A 7,368-nucleotide genomic window follows, 5' to 3' on the forward strand; every position below is an offset into this window, starting at 1 on the left:
TTTAACCCAACAGTTGGGTTAGTCCATATTTGACCCAACATTGGGTTGAAACAACCCAGCATTTTTTAGAGTGTAGTTTAGGCCATTTTTAGCCATGTGTACATTGGCTAAACTTCAACACTGTAATATTCAACGTAGAAATTTAGTTTTCCATCACTTTACAATTATTTAAGCAGTTGAATTATTTGAATTCTATAAGGTGCTGTTATGAAGTAGAAAAATTGAATTGTTTTAGGGTTAGAGTTTAGTACTGTAAGTTAATAGTACAGATTTGTGGTAGTTTAGAAATGGGAAAATGTGAAGTTCTGTAACTTTTTTAAATGAAATGATTCAGAATCCATTCTGACATTTCATGCAAATGGGCCAATTGTTGTGGAGCAGGAGAGTAGAGGAGGAAAAAGAAAGAGAGAAACAAAAACACTCGTGAAGAAGATGATGCCGACAAAGCCTCAATGTGACTTAATGTAGGGTATTCTAGAGGCTTCAGGGTTTGTGGCTGAAGGAGGATCGGTGGTGTTCTATGATCATTTTGATTGTCCCTTGAAACATGCACATACATAACATGCAGCTGTGACTCACTAGATCCGCATTAGCACTGGGCTAATCCTCTGTGTGCAGGGGACCAGGTGACCGAGTCGGAGGTGCAGATTTCACTCTGAGGGTGGATATGCTCTCAAACCAGTCATTTCCAATTAGACATGTCTTAGTCTCTTTTGCTTTCTCGTTCTCTTTCTCTTTCTTTCTCCCTTTTGACAAAAGATGTTTGCACCTTTTCTTCAACCTGAGCCACAGAAACATGAGCTTTTTCAAGGTAATATGTGTGTTTTTTCAGAAAATATGATTTCTTGCCCGGCTTAATATGCTGAGACGACTATAAGTAAGCCATTTGAAGTTTGATTCCCTCGAGTGGATGCTGAAAAGTGTCATATACTAAAACTATAAAGCATATTTGGCCAGTTTGATCAGCATTAATTAGTTAGGCTGACTAATCAAAAATTAATCTAATTTGGAGTGTTTATAAGTGTTTACAAGTAGACTTAATATGGACTTTTAACCTTTGCAATTAATTTCATTTTTATCGGTTTATGACAAAACATAACTTTGAGTGTTTAGATGAGCAAGTAATCCTCGATTTAATATTCACTTTATTGGAAAGCGATTCAGATATCAAAAACACTTAAAAACTAGATTTGGATGGAGGATATTTGGCTGAAACTTAAGTGCTTGAAAATCACTTAAGAACATTTATTATTAAGTGCAGCAGTTGAGAGACATAATTTTGAACAGTTTCAAGAAATGTAATGCTAACTGCACCATCATTGGGATCCAAAGAGGATCTAAACCTTCACTAAAAATTGTCCTAATTTTTTCAGTAAAAACCTGTTTCCTTGCTATATACATGGGGAAAAAACTGTAATACATCTAATGGGACATTTCATGCAATTTTTCCAGTAAAATACTGTTAAAATACTGTTCACAGTTTTTGGAAATTGAAAAGAGCGAGTCATCTTATATCTTTCTTTTACTAAACCTGTAAATTAACATTCTCAGAATTCCCTTTATGACAGTTATTTCAGTGAAAAACCATCAAATGTGAGCTGTTTCTTATGTACATCAGTGTTTAAGGTTACATATTATGTTGTTAAAGTGTTGTAAATGTATTTTTACCTTACTTGCTCAACGACTCCCAAACGATTCGCTCAATGATTCATTTTTCCAAAGCTCTCTTTTGCGTGACGCTAATCTGCTCTGATTGGTCCGATTGGTCTCATTTTTATTTCATGTCTATAACACCTGATAAAGCAGCGTTTGTGAGCGAAGTGCTGCTTTGTGTACAGCGTCACCGGGGAAACCGCTATTTTTACCACTTCAAAAGCGGCACCTAGTGGCAAAGAATGAATTTGACCAATGCGAAAAGACCAACAAGTGGGCGGGCGATATGCTAATGTTTCATGTTGACGTCAAAATGAAACGGCTTGGGATTCTTTTTAAAAACGACTTGTTTCAATGATTCAAAGTCGACTCTTTCTTTTGAGAGACAATGACTTGATACACGGTGCACTTTCAGATTTAAAACTTTGCAGGATGTTTTCATTCACTTAGAGCTGTGTTGCACACTGCATGAAAGGTAATTTTCAAAAATCCATAATAGGGGCACTTTAAATCACTGTTTATTGCATTATTTTAGTGTTGTGTGTGTGTTGTGAATGACACTGTGCACCGTCTATATACAGTATTAACCTCAGTTTGTAGAAAAGCAACTTGTGATGAACTTTGATTTGTTGTTTTTTTTTTGTTTTTTTACCACCTGTGTTTTTTGGTGTTTGTCAGTGCATTAAAAAGAGAAAAACAGATTTTACTACTTCAGCAGGTTTGTATATTAGCATATCAGTTAATGATAAAGGTTTTTGTTTTTTTTTTACTGTAAAACCCAATCCTTTTTATTGTATAACCTAAAATTGTGCTTTATGGTAAAGTTCTGGTAAGCCAGCTGCTGTTATTTTACAGTAAATCATGGATCAATAACAGCATGACTTGAGTATAACATATAACTCACCAACCACAAGAAATACATTACAGATGCAGAACATCTTGTGCTTACGTCACCTCTGTGCGTCTTATATATCCCATCTCTACTTGGCCATCAAATGCTACTGTCATAATGGTTTCCAGCACTCTCAGCTGGATGGTGGAGTCCTCTGTTGTTCTTCAGGGAGGAGAACACTGGCCCGCTCCCAGCTCTCCTCCGTGGGAGGTTGTGGTGATCTGAGCCCCGCTGTGGGGAAAATGGCTTTGTATTCCAGAACTTTCCATGACATCTGCTTGACACCTGTTGCCAGGATGGAGTGAGTGTGACTTTCCTGTCATATATACTGTTTAAAAAGTATCTGTGAAGTTTACAGTAAAAATGGCATCTGGGTTGTCAGAAAAATACAGTAGCAACAGTTTAAGTTTTGCAGATTGAACTTTAATTTACGGTTAAAATCATATATTTCATTAACTGATACAATGTTAATACCAACCTACTGAAGCACTAAAATCTGTTTTGTACACAGGTGGTAATATGAAAACCACATGATGAATCAAAGCTCATCACAAGTAGCTTTTTCACAAGCTGAGGTAAATTCAATGCATAGAAGGTGCACAGTGTCACACGAATACAAACACTATCATGGGAATGCACATGGAACTAAACAATAACTTAAAGGGGACATCGGATGCCCATTTTCCACAAGTTGGTATGATATTTTAGGGTTTTCATGAAATGTCTGTAACATACTTTGGTTAAAATTCCTCAATGGTTGTGTAAAACAACACGCTTTTTACCCATTTCGGTGCATGTCTCTTTAAGTGAGCTACTGCTCACCCCGGCCCTCTCTTCCGTGGGGCGTCGACACAAGACGCGTGAATTGCTGCCTAGAACTCTGTATATGGCTCGGAGGTGGTCATATTCAAATAGCTAGCTATCTACATAGAAACCGGCTGCAAACTGAAACCTCTCACTGGATGACAAGGTTTCAGAATCAGACAGCCCATAACAAACTGGCTGTGTGCTTTCTTTTCAGCTGGCAAACGCCAGAAACCTAACTAAATGCAAAAAAAGCTAAAAAAGTGAAAATTTGATCCAATGTCCCCTTTAACATAAAATTAACATAAAACCCTAACAACTAAAAATAAAAAAACTAAGGAGAAAGAGTTATTTCAATAGAAAACCATCAAATTTGAAGCGTCATACAGGGAATTTTGGAAATTTACGGAAAATTTATTTTTTGGGTCAATTTACAGTTTTTGACTTTGTTCTAATTCATTTTCAAAAACTATAAATTTAACTGAATTTCCTGTTAGATTTATTACCGTGTTTACCATATACTAAGGGAACTTGACAATTAACCGTTTTTTACCATAGGATTTTTATTATGCTTTACCATTAATATTATGATTTATTTTAAATAGTTTTTTACATGTGTTTATATTTTAATATGAAATAATAACTCAAATTGCAGTACTAATACATTACAGTATATTTTACTGTAAAAACTATGATCTTCTCTCAGAACATCATGTCCTTACATCACCTCTGTGACTATTTTCTATATCCCATCTCATATATTACAATAGGACTGAGAATTGCCATGAAAATCTACAAGCTCTGAATCTTAATTTAATTGTCTTACTAATTTAGCCTGAACTTGCAGAGGTGAACAATGTCTGTCGTGTCATGCAGATCTTGCTTTTGGTGGTGTTTGGCAGATGTATAATTGATCTAATTGGACTACAAACACTCTGGGATGAAATTGAATTAAGGCCACTGCAGTGGTTTAATTAAATGCAATCCTAATGTACTTCATTAAGAAGGCTGTGGCTGACAAATTAAACAGTAAAACTGAGTCATTCAGAAAGGCTCATGAAATCTAAATGGGTCTCTTAAATGATTAGCAAATGGTATGGCCAAAGCTCATATAAATGAGGGAGAAACATTTAATGTGACAGAAACCACAAGATGAATAAATGTGGAAATGGATTTGGCTTTTTTTTTGGCAATCCTCCCAAACTTACACTGGCTTTCCAATATTTTAAGTTGGAGTGGTAAAGTATCGAAATTGTTTAGCGCACACAAAAAAAAAAAGATTTGTGTTACTATATTAAGATTACCATAAAAGCTCAGCAGGCTTGTGTTTATAAATTCAGCATTTGGTTCTTGAACTTCGATAGTGGAATTTGGGCAGCTAATAATTCACCGCACAAAACACATTGAGGTCGACACAAACCATGTTTGCTCTCACTGTAAGTGAACTCATATTTAATCTAGTCCTGATTGTATTTTTTGTACTTTGTGTTTTGCTCATGGTTTTAATAATAAGGGCAAGTCACGCAACCCATCCATATTGGCACTGGTATAACTTGGCTTCTACTAAGTGCATACTGGGGTGTATCGAACAACAAACACCCATTAGCATGCTAATATTGCAGGATTTTGCGCTTTATTAAAAAAAAAGTCCTCTAGATCTTGAAATCACTTCATAACTCCCTTAAAATGGTGTTTATAACTTGTGAAACATCTTCAACATGCAGAAAACAACATCACGGTACCTGACTTTCTGTGGTGACAGCAAGTTTTAAAGAAATTTAAGGAAGCATCTATGAAAACATTAGCATCGTCGTAACATTATGATCCGTGTATTCAGTATACGGTTCACCTGGTTCTGTTATATTGTCGTTACGCAACAATCATTTGACCTAATGGCTCCTATAAGATCTCTGCCAGTGTTATTACAGATCTCCTGATATGTTTAACCAGCAGATATTGTGGGTTGAAGGCATACTTTGGCATCCTGTAAGCGTAACCCATATGGATTTTAAAATCGGAAAGAAATGATTCATCAGAACATGCTACTTTTGTTTCATTGCTTAGGTAGACTATAGATGAACTTTTCATTTGCAGCATAAATTGTGGTCCACATTGCAGCTTATTCTTATCAACACATGCCCACTTAGACAGGAAGACACTTCCTGACCAATATGTAATTTTTTTATTTTTTTTGTTCACTGTGTTTTTAGTTGCAGTTTAGGAGTGGGTTCATCTGAAATGCTTGATACCACAATAATAGACTGACTTGGAAACCCTGAAGGCCGTAAATTGAGTAGAAGCAAATTAAAACCGTTAACTTTTGAATAGTACTTGTCAGTTTTGTCTGCAATATGCATATCCAGTTTATGAACCCTGCACATTTTTTTGCATTGCCCTTGAAAAAAATTGCTTTCCATATAGCAGCTCTGACTGAAATTCCAGCATTGTGATGTTATTTGTCGAGACGGGTGCAGAATCAGTTCTGTGGTCATTTTTGAGGTTGTGCTTTTAAGCAGATTAGCAAAAACTCTGTAAAATATCCATCAAGGATGGAAGCTAAGAGCCTGTGTGTATTTGAAAGTGTTTTTTTACTTGCTTTGAAAACTTGCTAGTTGAATTAGTTTTGGAAGCAAGTCCGACTAAAAGTGCAGACATTTTTATAACTTGACTCGATTCACCTCTTCAGCAGAAAGTCTGATAAAATCACAAAGCACTCTGTTCATCATGACTGAAAAGGTCAGAAAGGAGGTATGTTGGTAAATTTAATAGCACTCTCAGAGTGGACATCATAACTGGACTTTTCAGACTGTTCCAAAAGAACATCAAAAGGAAGTCAGAAGTAATAATTTCCCATTTTTCTAGTATATAAGTGCAGTTCTTGGAAACGTCTCACTTTCACAGATACTCAAAGTCGAGACTGACATGAAGACTGTTTCATAACTTTTGTAAGAGGCTGTTATAAGGATCGATAAAAATAACTACAGCCCACATTAATGATTTCTACCATAATGTGGCTGTGCTTCTTTTCCTATTCAATTTTCATCACAAAAGCGAATCTTATAACACCCTATAATCAAAGTCTTGATTTTATTCCAAAGATAGATAAATAAACAATTTCAACTTCTCTAAGGATTTTATTCTGGCTGAATAAAAATCATTCACTTCACTCAATCCAACTTATTTCCAATTGATTACACTCAGCACTAAGTAGAATATTAATAGCCTGTACATTATTCTTCATCTCTACATCATGTTTCCTTATAGCATCATTAGTAGTCCTTATGACATGTGTGTCACATTCCATGTCTTCTTAAGTCATATGATGAGTTTTTGTATGATAGAAAGGATCACACAGATCTTATGAAGAATATTAGAAGAGCATCTGTTGGCAAGTAAAGCTTTGCATACATAACCTAGAGCTAACGTAAACTAAATCTTTTTACTAAATCAGTCAATCTGATCGTTCAAAGGAGTAATTGCTCTGAATCATGGACAGTTCACTTCCTCACTGTATCAAAGTCCCTTTAAGACAAGTCATGTCACTCGGCGGCCATCTTTGAAACACCTCTCGGGCATGCAAGTGCAGCTCCTATCTCTTTGAATGGGGAAACATCAAATTCTCCAAAACTGTTCGCCAAGTTTAAGATTAAATTTCATATTTGAAATCACCAATGAAATCTGACAACAACTGTCTCATAAATGTTGTTTCTTTTGCTCAAATGTGACCCTGGAGCACAAAAGCAGTCTTAAGTCGCTGGGGTATATTTGTAGCAATAGCCAAAAAAACATTGTATGGGTCAAAATGATCGATTTTTCTTTTATGCCAAAAATCATTAGGATATTAAGTAGAGATCATGTTCCATGAAAATATTTTGTAAATTTCCTACTGTAGATATATCAAAACTTAATTTTTGATTAGTAATATGCATTGCAAAGAACTTCATTTGGACAACTTTAAAGGTGATTCTCTCAATATTTTGATTGGTTTGCACCCTCAGATTCCAGATTAATAGTTGTAT

The sequence above is a fragment of the Sinocyclocheilus grahami genome, unplaced genomic scaffold (genome assembly GCF_001515645.1).
Source record: "Sinocyclocheilus grahami isolate Dianchi unplaced genomic scaffold, SAMN03320097.WGS_v1.1 scaffold140.1, whole genome shotgun sequence".
NCBI lineage: Eukaryota > Metazoa > Chordata > Actinopteri > Cypriniformes > Cyprinidae > Sinocyclocheilus > Sinocyclocheilus grahami.